We start from the raw sequence: 18,792 nt of genomic DNA, 5'->3' as shown, positions 1-18,792 counted from the left end.
GATAAATTGAATAAATTTAGCCAAACATAGTGGCTCAAGCCTGTAATCCCAGTAGGATCGAAGTAGGAAGATTACCAGTTTGGGGCTATCACAGTCTACCTAGCCATCTCTTGTTTCAAAATAAAAAGAGCAGATGTCTGAGTTAATAACCAAAACAGTGTCTTCTGTTTTCCTCTCTTTCTATTGTTATTTCTGTTTAAACTTGACAGGGTCCCTGTATCCTGGAGCATTAGCCCAGCATGGCCTCCTGTGTACTGGGACTTACACGTACGCACAAACCTACCCATCTTGGCCACTGTTAACACCTGCCATTAACTTCGTGAAACCATGGCTGACCTAGGTAAGTGGGAAGGTCATAGGTAGTGCAGGACATCTTTTGGTTGCCCCCCTTTTGGCTAGAGTACAAATGGCCCTTTTTCCGTTTTGTGGCGCCCTGCCACTGAACTGTATCTCTGGTTCTAGGGAAGATATTCTTGAAAAACGGATTAGAGTTTGCCAGATCCTATGAGTGCGTGACCTCAGAAGAGAAGAGGAGGGGACACTCCAATGATAAAGGTAACATAGTAAGCAAGGTACGTAAGGAAATAAAGGCTAATGTTGACTCACTTTTTGTCAGGGAGACTCTTAGAAATGCCACGTCTAAGCACAAGTCATTTGACGGTACATATATGCTTCTCAAATGCTTCCCAACCTGATCACCAAGCTGAGGGCCAGAAGAGCTGAAATAGCTCCCAAGGAAAGTAAGCTGGGTGTCAGAAGTTCCTGGTTTGCTCAAATTCATGCTTTGTCACTGAGTTATACCACCAGTCCCCAAGCTCCTGCTTGAAATGGAATGTTTTGTTGAAACATAGTCATTTTCATTTATTACTGTCTGGTATTTTGTGGTACTGCATGGTTGGGTGTACTGGCTATGTGGTCTGTAGAGCCTGAAACATTACCATTTGGTCTTTGCCCATTGCCAGTGTAAGGTAAGTCCTCTTCCCATTTTATTTCTATAGTACTTGCCTTTACAACTGATCCTACAAATTAAAATTAGTTTGCTTCTAAACTTTTTCCCAGGAAAATTGAGATCAAGAATGTCCATTGGGGGCTAGAGAGATGATTGCTCAGTGGTTAAGAACACTGGCTCTTCCTCCAGAGGTCCTGAGTTCAATTCCCAGCAACCACATGGTGACTCACAACCATCTGTAATGAGATCTGATACCTTTTCTGGCCTTCAGACATCCATGATGGCAGAACATTGTATACAAAATACAATGAAATCTTAAAAAGCGGGTGTGTACACTGACACAGAGGGTATGGTCATGCCCTCCTGTGATCTCAGCATTTGGGGACTGACTTCAGGAAGAGCAGGAAAACAAGGACAGCCTCAGTAACATGAGACCCATCTGAAGAAAATACAAAAGCATTTTCAGACTGGATGTGAATACAGAAAGGCTCTTTTATATGCCTCATAGTAGCCAACTAATTTATTCTATGTGGCTCTCCCCTTTACTGTTCACGGATGCCTTTTAAAAATCTAGTTCTTGTTTGTTTGCTTTTGGTTTTGGAACAGTGTTACACTGCATAGCCTTAGCTGGCTGGAACTTGCTATGTAAACTGTCCAGTCTCGGGGATCAGCTCCTTCTTGCCTCCTAAGTGGCAGGATTGAAGGCATGCACGGTCACACCAGCATTATCAGGCTTTTTAAAAATTAGGAAATTATTGTAACGTGTGTACATGCACATGTAATGTGATAATTGAGCTTTTTATTAATTGATGCCTTTTATTGAGCATCTACTATGAGACTTGCCTTCTGAAATTTTACCAAAACCTGTAAGAGTTGCCATTTCCATCTCCAAAATGAGTTTTTCAAACATATATAACTTTACCCTAAACCACTGCTACAAGGTTTGGATTTTATTTTTATTTTTCTCTTGTTGTTTTATCCTCCAATGGTATTGTGGCCATTGGTGTAAGACCCCAGATTAGTCTTAAATTCCTTAGTTCAAGTGATTGTGGCTTTACTCACTATACTTAGTGAGTGTACAACACTGGAATAATAGGATTGGAATTTTTACTGTTGTTATATTTTTCTTAGGATTGGATTTGTAAGTGTCCTTCTAAGGTTCATTTGTTTGAGGCTTTGTTTTCTGCTATGACATGGGGATGGCTTTTTTAGAGATGGCTTTTTTTTTCTTTTTTTTCTTTGTGAGGAAGTTGAGGATGTAGCCTTGAAGGAAGCACTGGCTGTGACCCCTGTACCTCCGTTTTCTTCATGAGCAGCATTCTGCCTGTTCTCTTTGCCATGATGATTTCTTTTTTGCAACAGGTTGAAAGGGCAGAGCCAGTTGGCCATGGACTGAAACTTTCAGAGCTGTGAGTCATAAGAAACTTTTCCTCCTCTTAAGCTGTTTGTCTCTAGTATGTTGTCATAGAGTCAGTAAGGTTACTAGCCACAGTCAGGTTTCTAATTAGTGGTAGAATTAGATGTTAAGAGCATGCTTAAAAATGCCATTTTCTTTCTTCCCTTCCATGCTAAGTTAACTGACAGAGGGCCTTCTTAAGCAGCTGCTCTTAACACTGAACTATATCCATAGCGACTTCCCCTGTGGTTCTAGAAATCAAGCCTAGTGTCACACACATGCTAGGCAAACAGTCTTTCACTGAACTTAGTTCAAAGCCCACTCTACTATCCCAGAATGATCAGATGTATGTCCATGTGCATGCGTCACCAATGAGCTACACCCACAGCCTTCTTATTTTCTTTAAAAACATTTTTTTTTTTTTCGGAGCTGGGGACCGAACCCAGGGCCTTGTGCTTCCTAGGCAAGCGCTCTACCACTGAGCTAAATCCCCAACCCCTAAAAACATTTTTAAATTGTTATTTTATGTGTATGTATATTTTGCCTATATGTATGTGGGCACAACATACATATAATAGAGTGCAGAAGAGGAAAAAAGACCCCAGGAAGAACTGCCCAGATTCTTAAGCACTGAGCCATCTTTTGAGCACCCCTTCTCCACCCCAGGACATTTTTTAAGTTTGTGAAGTTTTAGAGTGGGGCTGGAGAGAGGCTCAGTGGTTAAGAGCACTGACTGCTCTTCCAGTGGTCCTGAATTCAAATCCACATGGTGGCTCACAACCATCTGTAATGAGATCTGATGCCCTCTTCTGGTGTGCATGAAGACAGCTACAGTGTGCTCATACATTAAATATGACAAACTATTAAAGAAGAAGTAGTATTAGCAGTAGTAGTAGTTGTTGTTTGGGGGAATTTTTGTGGTATCAGACTGACCCTGGGGTCTTCTGCATGCTAGGCAAGTACTCTACTGCTGATTCCCCATCCCCACTCTCCATTCTGAGACAGGGATCTCAGTTTATTGTCCAGGCTGCCATTGAATTCACTCTGTAGCCTCACTTTCCCAAGTAGCTGAAATTACAGGCAATTACAAGCCTTTGTCACCAGGCTTGACATCTTGACATTTTTTATTTTCTTGTGACACTGCTGATGTGGGGACTTAGGACCTTAGGGATATGAGACAAGCAGTCTACCACTGGACATCAGCCCTATTCTTACACTTTAAATCTTGCAACTTGGGAGCTGGGGAGACGGCTTAGTAGGTAAGAGCACTTGCTATGCAAACATGAAGACCTCAGTTTCAGTTCTCAACACCTACATGAAAGGCTGGCCATGAAAGGTAGGGAGGTGGTCAGCAGACTGAAAAGGGCTTGCTGCTCTTGCAGTGGATAAGAGTTCAGGCCTAATATCCATGTCAAGTTCCCTGTAACTCCAGCTCCAGGGGTTCCAATACCCTTCCCACCTCCATGGACACACTTATCCACAGAAAAGTAAAACCCTAATTAAAAAAAAAAGCCCGGCACGGCCATGAGTGTATGTAACCCCAGTGCTGTAGCTGACTGAGACATGAGGATCATTGGAGCTTGCTGCCACTAAGTGTAGCTCAGTAAGGGACCCTGTGTCACAAGAATAAAGTAGAGAGTAATAGAGTAGGACTCTTGGTCCTCTGGCCTCTTCATGAACATTCCCATGCATGCATATGCATATATGTACATTACATACATGCACATATATGTACACATATGCATTCATACAAATATGAATTTGTTCTTAATGAGCATGAAATAGCAAAATATAATTGGATTATTCAGAATTATAATAGCTGCTAACTGGAATCAGAAAGCCAGTGTTGCTATCTTCCTGTAAGATTACCTTTGTTCTTCCCGAGCATGTCATTCTGTCTGTCTGTCTGTCTATAGGAATGACTATCCCTTCCCCAGACCCAGCAAGCAGAAGAGTAAGCTGGTGATGTTCTCACTGACACATTCATAGCAGTTCCTCTTGTCTACTACCTTCTGTGACGGGCAGCTATGTGCACACTTTCTAACACTTTCCCTCCTCTCTTTATCTTTTCTCCCCCTTTTAAAGACAGTTGTTTGTCCTTATGTGCATGGGTGTTTTGCCCGCATGTAGGTATGTGTACTGTGCATGTGCCTGATTTCCATGGAGGTTGGAAGAGGATATCGAATCGCCTGAAGCCGGACTTGCACACAGTTGTAAGCAGGCATGTAGGTCCGGCCAATTGAACCTGGGGTCTCCGGGAAAGCAGTAAGTGCCTATTCTAGCTAGGCCAACCCGCCAGATCCCTGGCCTAATCTTTTCAAGACTGGGAACAGCGTTATGTAGTAATAAGTATTTATGATCAAACAACTGATTAGGACTATTTCCCCCTTGCCCTATTTTCTGTTTTGTTTTAATAGCTAATAGCATTGGGGTGACTGGGATTTTGGGAGGTTGTAGGAAATTTTAAAATTTCTAATTCAAATTTTAGATTTTTTTTTTTTTTAAATAATTTAAAGTTTTTTTTTTTTTTTTTTTGTTTTTTTTTTATTTTGGTGGGGGGGCGGATACAGGTTTATTGCATAGGCTAGGCCTGAAGCAATTCTACTGCTTTGTTTTCTGGTTAACTGGGTCTATAGGTACATGCCTCTGACAGTTCGTAAGGTGAGGTTCCAGTTGAGAAATAATAAATAGTTATAAATTGACTAGGCATGGTGGCGTCGCTGGAGGCCCAAGTAAGACCTTGACTGAAAAGAAGAGCCACAGAGAGAGGAATTTTTTTTTCTTTTTCTTTTTTTCGGAGCTGGGGACCGAACCCAGGGCCTTGCGTTTGCTAGGCAAGCGCTCTACCACTGAGCTAAATTCCCAACCCCGAGAGAGGAATTTTCACTAAAAGTCTGCCAGTCTAAGAGTAGAAGTCATTGTGCCCTTGCATTGGATATGATTATTTTCTCCATAGCACTTTCTTAAAATAGGGTGGGTCGGGCTGGAGAGCTGGCTCAGAGGTTAAGAGCACTGACTGCTCTTCCAGAGGTCCTGAGTTCAATTCCCAGCAACCACATGGTGGCTCACAGCCATCTGTAATGGGATCTGATGTCCTCTTCTGGTGTGTCTGAAGACAGCTACAGTGTACTCATGTACATACAATGAATAAATAAAATATTTAAAAAAAATAGGGTGGGTCAGTGGGTTAAGGTGCTTGTGACCCAATAACCTGACAAGCTGGGTTCAAGCCTCTAAAAGCTGCACAACTAAAGGAGAGAACCTACTCCCACAAGTTGTCTTTTGCCTTCCACCTGCACTGTAGCATGTGGGACACCCACACATACAAGAAAAATGTAATTTTACAATGTTGAGTGGCCTCCTATCAAAAATGAATCATAGAAAAGCCTTGTAAAAGAAGAATACCTCATTGGTTTAAGACAACCAAATGCATGGCACTGGAAGATTTCCCAAGACTACTTGGAAGTTTTTTTTGTTTTTGTTTTTTCTAATTCTTTTGTAGTTTTAAAGTTAGCTATTCGTGTCTTTGTACAACTTTTCATTTGTGTGTTTGTTTTGGTTAGAAATAAGGTTTCACTGTTGATCAGGTTGGCCTCAAATTCACCACCTACAGTGCCTCAGCCTCTTGATAGAAAATGATACTTTTTAAATCCTCTTTTTTACCCCATCTCTAGAATTGAGTTTCCCTCACTCTCATGATTTCTGTGTGCAGGTATATAAGTGCCTGTCTGTGTGTCCATGTGTGCACACAGAAGTCTGAAGTCAATCCGGAACATCGTCTTCGCCTTCTGCCTTGTTTGAGACAAGATCTTTTTTATTTTAACCACTGTATACACCAAGCTAGCTGGCCTTTCACCTTCCAGGGATTCTTCTGTCTCCACCTCCATCTGCTCCGGGGGCACTGGTTTACAAATAGATGCTCACAGTTTTCACTTGGGACCTGGGATTCGGACTCAGGTCCTCCTGCTGGCCTAACAAATGCTTTTACCCACTAAGCCATCTCCCTAGCCCTGTGTTTTAATTTTTGAGTCAGTCTTTTTTAAAAACTGATTGTGATCTTTCTGGCTCAGCTTTCTATGCGCTTGGATTACAAGTTTCAGCCACTAGGCTAGACGTACATAGCTTTCTTTTTTTTGTTCTATTTGCTTTTTTTTTTTTTTTTTTTTTGAGACTGGGGACTGAACCCAGGGCCTTGCGCTTACTAGGAAAGTGCTCTACCACTGAGCTAAATCCCCAACCCATGTTCTATTTGTTTTTAACATTTACTTATTTATTTTATGTATGTGAGTACACTGAAGCTGTCTTCAGACACACCAGAAGAGGGCATCAGATTTCATTACACATGGTCATGGGCTACCATGTGGTTGCTGGGATTTGAACTCGGGACCTCTGGAAGAGCTCTTAGTTGGCTGAGCCATCTCTCCAGTCCCACGTACCTTTCTTGATTGTGTTACCCTTAACATCAGGGAAAATACTCCATATTGGTTTTTTCAACTGAAAGAGTACAGTCAAGGCAAGTCTAGGATACATAGAACTATATCTTGCCTCAAAAAATGTAATAAAATGAAAGCCCTTGCATTCTTTGGGATCCTCCTTTATATATAAGTACACTGTAGCTGTGTTCAGACACACACTAGAAGACGGCATCGGATCCCATTACAGATGGTTGTGAGCCACCATGTGGTTGCTGGGAATTGAACTCAGGACCTCTGGAAGAGCAGTCAGTGCTCTTAACCACTGAGCCATCTCTCCAGGCCCCACAAACTGTTTTTTAATGATTTATTTATTTACTATATGTAAGCACACTGTAGCTGTCTTCAGACACACCCAGAAGAGGGCATCAGATCCCATTACAGATGGTTGTGAGCCACCATGTGGTTGCTGGGATTTGAACTCAGGACCTCTGAAAGAGCAGTCGGTGCTCTTAACCTCTGAGCCATCTCTCCAGCCCACTTTTATCCCACTATTATTTTTTTAAGACACTGTCTTACTATATGTCTTAGGCTGGCTTTAACTCACCATCATCAGGCCTTCATCTACCTAGTGTGTGTAATGCCTGGCTTTTTTGTTACTGTGTGTGTGTGTGTGTGTGTGTGTGTGTGTGTGTGTTTTACATGCATGTATGGATGTGTACCTTGTGTATTCCTGCGCACAGAAGGGAAAAGGAACTATTTAATCCTTTGGAATTACAGCATTACAGATGGTTGCGGGTGCTGTGACGTAAACCGTGATGCTTTGGAAGAACATCCAGAGCTCTTAACCACAGAGTCATCTCCAAGCTCCCATGTTATGTTTGCTTTTGTTTTTGTTTTCTTTTCTTTTTTCAGAGCTGGGGATCGAACCCAGGGCCTTGTGCTTGCTAGGCAAGTTCTCTACCGCTGAGCTAAATCCCCCAACCCTCCATGTTATGTTTGTTATTGTTGATTTTGATTTTTCTGGCAGCATCTTAGCCCATGATGTTTGTAATTGCGGATATTCCTATTTCATCCTCTCAGTGATATTAATAATGACTAGGTGTACACCAACATTCGTTTTTCCTTTTTTTAAATTAATTAAATGTTTTTATTTTATGATATAATTATATCATTTCTATCTTCCCATTCTCCCCTTAAGCCTTCACCTGTATCCTCCTCCTCACCAGCTTTCTTTGAAGTTCATGCCTCTATTTCTTTGTTTCTATTGGTGTGTGTGTGTGTGTGTGTGTGTGTGTGTGTGTGTGTGTGTGTGTTCCTAAACACAACGAGCTCATGTATGTTTCTCACTTGAGGCATCCCTTTAGTTGCTTATATAGTGTTGAGGCCTTGTGAGTTTTCTTCTCCTTGCTTTCCTTTCTTCCTTCCTTCCTTCCTTCCTTCCTCCCTTCTTTTTACTTTATGGGTGTTTTGTCTGCATGTATTACCTGTGTAGCACATGTATGCAGTGCCTGGTGAGACCTGAGGTTTTAGATCTCCTGACCTTTATTTACAGATGGTTGGTGGCTGCTATGTGAGTGCTGAGATCCCTTTAAACTAGCAAGTGGTTTTAACTGCCGAGCCATTTTTCTAGCCCTGAATGTACTTGCTTAATTTTACTGTAAAGATAAGATCTTTTTTTCTGGCCCCATTCCACTCCCCTGGTGAATCCATGGCCTCATTCCCAGACCTATGTTCCTTTTTGGTTTTGAGATATTCTTTCAGTAGCCCAGGCTGGCCTTAAGGTTTAGATGAGGTGTTACTCTGGTTAATCAGTGGCACACTTTGCAAGTGATTTCTTTTTCTTGACTCGCATACTAGGCATACTAGAAATTAAACTTAGGGCCTTGCACATGCTAGATAAGTACTCTACCTACCCCTGAGCTATATTTGCACCCCTGCCTCCCTTACTACTTTGTTTTACCCCTTTGATAATAGTACCTGACAGAAACAGTTTAAGGGAAGAGGGTTTTTATGTTGTTTTTAAGCATATGCCATGGTACAAATGCGCTAGTTGGTTTTTGCACTATATGAGTCCCAGGCTGGACAAACCATGCAAGGATTTATTTGGATTACAGTTTCAGAAAATACAGTCCTTCATGATGCCCCGTGCTTCGTCCACTTCTATGGGAGATCTGTGATACGAGTTCTTCTATCTTGAGGCAGAGAATGGGAGAGGTAGTAAGGTTCAGTTATTACCTTCAAAGGTCTTCCTCCATAGCCCACTTCTGCTGACTAGACTTCACTTCTCAAAGATTCCATAGGCATCATCACTCCCACCAAATCACCTTTTTGTTTGTTTTCATTGTTGTTTATAACACTCCCAATGGTTAAGTCCCGATGATTTGCTATGTTAGTCTTTCCATTTGACTTTCAGGATTCAGAGGAGTTAATGTTGCCATGACTATCTCAAAAGGAGACATGGGCAGAGGAACAGGTATCTCACTCCCGTAGGTAAGTGATTGTTGACTCTGGGAGGCCTGTAATGCCACCCCTTGAGTCTGAGCCAGGAGGATCCACGGAGGGCAGCATAGCAGGACTTCGAAACAAATAAAGAAAGGGACAAAACAGTTATCCCTTTTTTCTTTTGCTGTTGTGTGGTTTTGTGGCACTCAGTAGCTTTTCTAAAACTATGCTAGCCTTACATTTCTGGAAAAACTCCCTACTTTCCAAGGATTCTGAATTCAGTTTGTTAAGTTTGCTGTTCTATACTTTGTTTTGTTTAATTCATTAGTGTTTTATTTGTAGATTCAAATCGAATTTCGGTGGGGAATGGTTGGCAGTGTCATTTTTGGATGGAACTATTAATGGTTTTTGCCTGTTTCAATCTAAGATCTCAAACATGTCATGCCATTCAGTATGCTTTAATGGCATTATTTTACAACGGACACAGTATCCTACTATACGATTATAGGACAGTAATTTACATTTCTCTAGACTCATCTCAGTTACCGTCTCTCTTCTACCTCTTTTCCTGTGCTGGAGATAGAATTCAAGACTGTTACAAGCGAGGCTGTACCCATAGTCCAACTGCTCTTACCTGTATTGACATAAAGCGAGCTACAGTGATTATCTCCCAAAATTGGGTGAAGTGTAAGCCTGTCTAGGAAATATGAGAGTGGCCATATTTCTACATTGATACTAGTATAGGTTTTTAAATATTCACCAATCATAAGCTGAATGTAGTGGCTCACATCTGTAATCCCAGCACTGGAAAGGCTGAGGATGGAATATTGCTATAACATGGACGCTAGCATACTAGGCTGTCTGATCCTATGATCCAAAATGCAGAAACAAGGAAAGAGAAACATTTTGTTACTGGTTATGAAAGCAGAACATAATCTCCTTTACTGTTTTTACTTTGTGTTTCCTTGATTGCTAATTAAATAAAACAGGTAAAAGTGTTTCTTGGCTCTTATTTTGAGTTTTCCTCCATTTGATTTTTAAAAATATTATTGTTTGTATCTGTGAATGACTGAGTGCAAATGCTCACAAGTGTGTAGATAGCAAAGCATATGTTTTAAGAGTTGATTTTCTCTTTCTGTCTTTTTTTTTTAATTTACTCATTTATTATATATAAATACACTGTAGCTGTCTTCAGATACACCCGAAGAGGGCATCAGATCTCTTTACAGATGGTTGTGAACCACCATGTGGTTGCTGGGAATTGAACTCAGGACCTCTGGAAGAGTAGTCGGGTGCTCTTAACCGCTGAGCCATCTCTCCAGCCCTCTCCTTCTGTCTTATTGAGACTTTCTCTTGTTTCTCCAGCTACACTGTTTCTACTCCAAGCTTGCTAGTGCTCCTTTTCCAGGCTAGTTTGCCTGGGAGCTTCAAGGCAATTTTGTCCGGGTGCTGGGGTTACAGATGGCTCCCAGCAAGTCAGTCTTTTTACATGGCTAGCCCGTTTACCTGCTGAGCCATGCCCTAGGCCTTTCTTTTTCTTTTCTTTTTTTTTTTTTTTTTTTTTTTTAAGATTTATTTATTTATTATATACACTGCTGTTGTTCTCAGACACACCAGAAGGGCATCAGATCTCATTACAGATGGTTGTGAACCACCATGTGGTTGCTGGGAATTGAACTCAGGACCCCTGGAAGAGCAGTCAGTGCTCTTAACCACTGAGCCGTCTCTCCAGCCCGCCCTTGGCCTTTCTTTACTGACTTTGCAGTGTGTGGTCTCACGGATATCAGAGGAAATCACGGATATCAAGGAAATCAGAGTTCATTTTCTGCGTTGAAACTGTTTGGTTGGATTCTTTGTGAATTTGGTTTCTTTGGTTGTTTTGTGAGACAGGGTATCACAGGCTAGGGTGTCTTGGATCTCACTGTACTGCAGAGTGCTCACAAACTCAGCACTTCTTGTTTTAGGATTAAGGTCGAACCACTAGGCTTGGCCTCTACTTGCTTTTATTATCTTCTGTTTCAGATATTTTGTCTGCCTATCCTACAAATACTTATGTAGCTTAACTGTATTTAAGAATGCTTAAGCATTCTTTTCTTTGTGACACTCAGTATTTTGGTTGGTTTCTTCTTCTTTGACATGGTGTTTTTCGCTGTAGTCAAGTCCATCCACGAACTCAGAATCCTCCTGCTTTACCATAACCTCCAGGAACTAGGATTACAGGCATGTGTCACCAATATGCTTAATTTGTACTTACTTTTCATGAGAGTAGCATAAGTATAATTTCCTATAGTTTATAACGATCTTTTTAGCAGCAGGACCTCAATGTACACTAGGCAAACGGGCTACTAACTTAGGTATATGCATAGCCGTCACAAAGTTTTTATCATAACTTGCCTTCTGTGCACACTGGGCTTGTACATGCTACCAAAGTAAGTAGCAGTCTACCATTGAGCTGGATAATTTCCTTCTCTATTTTTTTTTTCTTTTCTTTTTTTCAGAGCTGGGGACCAAACCCAGGGCCTTGTGCTTGCTAGGCAAGTGCTCTACCACTGAGCCAAATCCCCAACCCCTCCTTCTCTATTTTTTAACACTTTGTTTTTGCATCTCACTGAGTTGCCTAGGCAATGATTAAACTCAACTCATTCCTCTATAGCCTGTGCAGTCTTGAACTTGTGATGCTCCTGACTTAGGTTCAATTCCACACCCCAATGCCTGCAATTATAAATGTGTTCCATGATTTGTGACGTATTTTGTGCATGCAATTTATATTTTTTAAATTTATATGTGCTAGTGGTTTGGCTACATATGTATGTATGCGTATACCTCATGTATGCTTGTATTGAATTCCTGAGAACTGGAACTCCGGGTGGTTGTGAGCCTCCAGGTGGGTGCTGGGGTCACCTCCTCTTGCCAGTGCTCTTCCCCGCTCAGCCATCTGCACCCTACTGTAGTTAGTATGTTCGTGTCAGCACATTCAGGGCTGGGGTCAGGGATGCCGCCAAGAGGATCTGTGAAGGTCCCCTAGTACTGAGTTCCCAGTGTTCGCTTCTAACAGGATATAAAGAAAGTCCCTCTTTGAGTATCAGCCCGGCTTTGCTAACACTGGCATTAGGTTCTAGAGATTTTTGAGTTTTCATATTGGGTATGACAGTTTAGATTTAATGGATTGTATGGGTTCTGCTGTTGTAGCATGAACACCAATATAGGCAATACATAGATGTGAGGTTGACATGATTTGATAAAAAGTGAGTGAGCTGTATTTGTGTCCAGACTACAAATTGCCTGTACCTGCTTTATTACATCTTGCTCTTTTTTTTTTTTTTTTTTTTTTTTTGAGCTGGGGACCCGAACCCAGGGCCTTTCATGCTTCCCTAGGCAAGCGCTCTACCACTAAAACTAAATCCCAACCCCTACATCTTGCTCTTAATACCCTCTGTTTCTTTTTCAAATGTCTGTGCATCTGATCGTCTGCTATAACCTTTTATACGATTCATTTTTTTTCTCTGCATGGCTGCTTTGCCTGTGTTGGCAAGTGTACAGTACCCACCGATGCTAGAAGATACCTAAAACTGGAGTTATACAACTTGGGTCCTAGCTAAGAACAGGAAGTGCTCTTAACTGCACTCTCTCCAGCCTCTCCTTTCTAAATTGCTGGGAGATTTTTTTCTTTAAATTGTTATGTGTTTTCTTTTCTGAGGCTCTGGCTCTGTAGCCCAGGCCTGGAACTCCCTATGTTTGACTTCCAAGTTGCAGTGATTCTCAGGACTCCAGAAGAATTAGGACTCAACTGGAATATGCTTTATATCTATTCCGTTGATTCACTTCAGGGTTTTTTGGGTTTTTTTTTTTGTTTGTTTTGTTTTTTGTTTTTTTTTTTTTTTGATGACCTGTTTCCATGTCAGGTTTTGTTTTGTTGTGTTTTAGTTTTTCAATGAACAAACATATTAGCTTACCTAGACCTTCCTCTTTCATTAGCTCTCGTGCTGAGCTGTGAAAGTGATTCATTATGTTAGTATAATTCCAAGTTGCTGCATTCCTTTTGTCCTAGCTTACAGTGATAAAATATTAACCAAATCCATGTGAGGAAGGAACAAGCCAAGGCAAGAACCTGGAGGTAGGGAATGAGGAGAGCACGAACCAATTCTAACTGGCTTCGTCCCATGCATTGCTCAGCTTTCTTTCTCATCCGGCTAGGCCTCCTGCCGAGAAGTGGCACCTACAGGCCAATATAATGGAGACACTTCTTCAGTTAAGGGTCCGCTTCCCAGGTATGATGAAAAGCAAAATTAAGCTGTCACACCATTTGAAGAGGGTTCTTCTCGACCATATTTCATTGGAGGAGCAGGCTGAAGTTTCTGGAGCTTTTTTCTAGTGTAGTATCATGACTGCTGCAGCTTCTATCTGGTCCTCTCTGCATGTCCCCTTGCTTCTGCTGTATACTGGTGCCCTCATAATGTAGCTTTTCCCTCCGATTGTCTTATGTCTTTTCCTTTTTATTTTTGTTCTTTTTTTTTTTTTTTTTTTTTTTTTTTTTTTTTTTTTTCGGAGCTTGGGGACCGAACCCAGGGCCTTGCGCTTCCTAGGCAAGCGCTCTACCACCGAGCTAAATCCCCAACCCCTCCTTTTATTTTACTCCTACCCTGAGCTTTTGTGGTCTGTGGGCATGGCCATCTTGCTCCTGCGTCTTTCCCTATATAGACTGTGTGCTGTGGCTCTCAGTGCCCCAGTATTGTCAGTTGTTAAGTCTCATTCCTCTTGGCTGTTACATTCCTGACAATGGAGGTGCAGCAGATCCTCCTAGGACGTTTTCCACCATTGCTCGTTATGTGTGAATGGATTTGCTCTTTATGTGTAAGTCGAAATTGCTTCAGCCCAAAACAATCAAGCTAATGGAAATACAATCAGTTTTATTCAATTACTGTAAATCATTAAAGGCAACCTAACCCTGGAGTGGTTATCATATCCCATTATCTTCGGACCTTGCCCATCACACAGATAATTCTGAAACCTCATTCTCTTAGCATTCATTGTCTTGCTTTCTCCCTGCTGCTAACGGACTTCCTCATTCTGTTTACTGTGCATGAATGGATTCTGTTTTCGCAAAGCTCTTGAATCTCCTTTGCACATTGGTTCATGACTTGAGTTTAGGTCTTTTATGATTACTTCTTGGGCTTTAGTATTTTCTTTCATATTTCCATTTACCCCATTAGCTGGTTTTTGTTTCTCTGTTTTGTTGTTTTTCTATTTTATTTTTGGAACATAGCATCCTGTGGCTGACATCAAAGTTATTATGGAAACTGAGGCTAGTCTCCCAATTCTAATCATGATATCTCTGCCTCCCAAACATGAGAATATATGTATACACTACCATACCTAATTTGTTTGTATTTATTTGTTTAATGGAGCTGGGATTGGACCGAGGGTCTCACACATAGCAGACAAGTGTTCTACCCCTGAGCTATATTCCAAGTCCTTGTTTTTTGAAATTTTAAATTATATAAAATTTTGTCACATTGTCCTTGTTTGAGGAAAATTTCTGAGGCATGACAAACCTTAGGCTCTTGACCGGCCTATGGATACATGTCCTTGAATCTGATCTTTTTTGTGGTGGTGCTCAGGTTGGGGGGGATCTGAAGCTGGCTTGGGACGATGCATAGTTAGACACTAGAATACTGGTTTTATTGTTTTTTCAAGTTTCATTAGATTTTGAATTGAACATGGGGAGCACAGATACTGTTTATTGAATTTTGAATAGGTTTAAATCTGATTAATTGGACTGATTTAAAACTTCATGTTGCAGTAACTTGCAGGTCTCTCAAAGACTTACTTTCTAGTGGGCAGAAGTTGTTTTGTTTGGAATATAGTTTTTTCCTAGGTTAATCTTATATTCATCGTAGCCCTAGCTAGCCCTGGTCTCCTGAGTGCTGGCATGCGGCCATTATAGACATGTACTACCATCTGTTACAGGGAAAGACAGAGCAGAACTTCCTCCATCTTGTATTCTTGCTGCCGCCATTTCAGGTTTAAGTAGAATGTCATCCTCAAATAGAGAACCCTATGGAAACCCTTGGAAGCCAAGGTCAGAATGTCCTTGCTGACTTATTCTCACTTCTCTTTAATTGCCTATTTGTGCAGGAGCCCCTCCAGCAAACTACTTATCTCAGTTTCCCTAAACTGCCTGCAAATGCAGAAGAACACCCTCCAGGTAACTGCTTATCTTAGTGAAGGGTAGGCTAAAGTGCTTTCTTCCTGTGACACCCCCCTCCTCCCCCTACTGCCAACTGACATGCCAGAATATGTTTTTGACCTTCAAAACCCTTGAGCTCTGGACACTCACTGTTCCTAGGTTCCCAAATACTTGGGTATAGACCCAGCCAGTGGGATTGCAGACTTCCAATTGACTATAAACTGAGTGGTCATTTCTGCTCACCCTGTTTGCTTTCTTCATTCCTCTTCCTCCCTTCTTCCCTGGCAAAATCTAGGGTGCTATTTTTCTTTAAATGTTCTTCTGGAATATCAGGAAATGAGTCGTGCTTTTCCGCTGAGGACTGTAGCTCAGCTGCTGAAGTACCTGCCTGGTATCTGTGAAGGCCTCCGATTCATCCAACAGTTTGGGTTACGGGTAGCAAATAACGGGACAGGAATGTTATAGAGGGTCTGTCTTTTCCTTCGCTGTCCCTCTTCCCGTTCTGTCTTGTTTTCTATTTCTCTTTCTAAGGCCTCTTTGCATATCCCTGTCTGGCCTAGAACTTACTCTCTAACTCCTGCTGGCCTCTAACTCTCAATCATCCTGCCTCTGATTTTTGGGAGCTGTATGCCACTGTGCATACCTTCATGGCTATGGCTTACCAAATTGTCAGAAAAAAAGAATTCTTTTATATCTAATTCTTTAAACCATGCTCCTACTGGGAGGCTGGTCTGCTTTGTTTGGTTTTGTTTGTTTCTTTCTCTCTTCCTTTCTTTCTCTCTTTCTTTCTTTCTTTCTTTTTCTTTCTTTCTTTAGTTTGAGTCTTACTCTAACTCAGGCTGATCTGAAACTCAGAATAATCCAGCTGCTTCTGACTCCTGAGGGTTGGGATTACAGACATGAGCCATGTTTTTCTTCTAAAGATTTATTTATTTATTATCTATAAGTACACTGTAGCTGTCTTCAGACACACCAGAAGAGGCATCAGATCCCATGACAGATGGTTGTAAGCCACATGTGGTTGCTGGGATTTGAACTCAGGACCTCTGGAAGAGCAGTCAGTGCTCTTAACCGCTAAGCCATCTCTCCAGCCCCATGTTATTCTTTTTACATTGGATTCCTATAATAACCTCCATAGTAATATAAAGTATTTTGGCCCTCTTGGCATAGGGGGCTAACGGTGACTGGGATAACATGCAGTTCCAGGTGTAAGGGGAGCTGGGTATGGTAGCATCACTTAGGAATGGGAATTTGCACTGGAGACACTCTAGGAAATGGAGCAGCAGAATGTTGATGCTATGGCCTGTACCGTTCATATATTACCTAGATGAGCTACCTTGTCTCTGTGCTTAGTGTTTGTGTTTTATGTCTTCTGTTAGGTTCCAGTTCTGGTTTTTTCCTAGTTCATAGCTTTTTATGGCTTCATCGTTTCCTTACGTTTTGCTTGCTTGTGCTTCCTATTAGTTTTAGCCCTCATAGCCTCACCTTTGTGCTGCATGCTGACTTTTCAATGTATCCTTCTCCTTGACCTCCCTTGACTGATTCCTGTGAATAACCCAGTTCCAGTAACTGAGAACTCTTTGCTAGACCTGTCTGGTTGCAGTTTAACGAGAACAGTTTGTAGATGTTGGTGTTATGTTTTTTGGTTAATATGATGTTGCGTCTGCCTTTACTCTGCTTATTTCTTATGGTTTCTAACGTACGGTTAACAACTGACTTCTTCCATCCTCTGTTTCAGGGGTTTCAGTTGCAAATGCCTGCAGGATCCAGATGTGTGAGATGGTCCTGGTATTCTCTCTCTTTTCTTTCTCATGAAAAGCTGGGTTTTTGTTGTGTTTTTCCTTTGCTGTTCTTTAATTTATCATAGAGATTACTGGATGTCAAGGGTCAAGTGTTGGATCTAAGAGGATGGGAGAGTATTTGAGCCCCCGATCAATTTAATGTGCAAAATGAATCTAAAGAGAAAGGCTAATATTTGCTGCTGTTAATTGTCTGGAAATGTGGATCCAGGATTGCCAGGACTTCGGGTTCGCTACAAGGGAAACTTGTAACTTCAAGGTTTTTGTTGCTTTGCATGCCTCCAGACAATAGAATATGTTCCTAAATGCTTTAAGAATCGTACAGTCTGTCTATTTGCAGTTGTGTTACTGCGATGTTAACTGTATTCTTATACTGTTAACCAAGGATATGTGGAACACTTTCTATTTCACTTAGCTGAGCCTTGACAGTTTCCTTTGGGCAGAGTTTAGAACTGGACCACAATTTGAATACATCTGTGTAAGTTAGGATGAAATAATCTAGGGAAAAATATAGATTTTTATACATATAGAAAAACAGGAGAAGAACTGCTGGTTGTTTAGAGATGGGGAGCTTGTCCCAGCTCAGCTAGCCGAGATTATAAGCATTTGCCATCATGCCAGGCAAAGTCTTGAGGTTTTTGTTTTTTAATGTTCTTCTGAAATATCAGACAGGAGGTCTAAATTTCCAGAGAGGAATTGTTTTAATTAGTAGAGTATTTGGCCACTATATTTTCCTTTGGGTCAATCTAACACAATGGGGATGGGGGATAAACAAGAAAAGATACATCTTCCAGGCTGTTTCCACTGAGTCCAAGCCACAGTAGGGCCATTTTTAAAGCGACATCTAGAATGTATCACATTGTATAGTAAGCTGTTTTCCTTTTATGTTACTTACCCAGTTAGAGCTTTTAACTTTCTTTGGCGTCTATGTGTGTGTGTGGTGCATATACGTATTTGTTTCCTGTGGCGGTGTTTATTGATTACCAGTTGTCTTCCTCAGATAATTAACAACTCATATTGAAGCAGAATCTCTCAGTGAGGATCCCTAGTCCAAGCTTTTAAGCACGGGGATTGTTAGTGAACTATCATGTCCACCCTAAGTGGCATTCAGCTTGTGCTGGGGATCCTGACCTGAGCTCTTAAATTTTACCAGTAAATACTTAGCAAACTGAGCCCCCTTCCGCCCCAAGTTGCCCTCACCCTCCACTTCTTTATTAGAGGGGAGAGGAATGGAGAGGATGCAGTGTGAGAAAAGAACGTGCACATGTGTGAATGCTTGACCTGTGTGTATGTGCATGTGAGGAAGGGCCGCAGCCGTCTCCTGGAGATTCTGCTGGACATAGAGTCTGTTCTCTCTCCCATCTGTGTCCTTGTGATTGAGCTCCAGTTGTCAGCATTGTGACTGGTGCATTTACCTGCTGAGCCATGTTACTGGTACCCAAGTTTATTGGTTTTGGGGTGTTTTTCGTCCCTTCTGCTGCTAGGGAAGGAACTCAGGACCATGTGCTAAGCATGTGCTAGGCAGAAAGAGTCTACTATTGACAGAGCTACATGCATTGAGGACTACTGGGAATTAAACCTTTTGAGCTATGCCCTTTAAGTTT

The 18,792-nt window shown here is 41.5% G+C and overlaps 1 long non-coding RNA gene across 1 annotated transcript; it reads left to right on the top strand.

Moving 5' to 3' along the window:
• Positions 1 to 451: 451 nt before the first annotated feature.
• LOC116888265 lies at positions 452 to 17,944 on the top strand. Its single transcript, XR_004386293.1, has 4 exons — positions 452 to 555; positions 2,312 to 2,358; positions 9,174 to 9,250; positions 17,128 to 17,944. It is a non-coding gene; the product is annotated as an uncharacterized LOC116888265 (long non-coding RNA).
• Positions 17,945 to 18,792: the final 848 nt, after the last annotated feature.

This window comes from Rattus rattus, chromosome X, assembly GCF_011064425.1.
Source record: "Rattus rattus isolate New Zealand chromosome X, Rrattus_CSIRO_v1, whole genome shotgun sequence".
NCBI lineage: Eukaryota > Metazoa > Chordata > Mammalia > Rodentia > Muridae > Rattus > Rattus rattus.
This window is presented reverse-complemented; position numbering and strand designations above follow the sequence as displayed.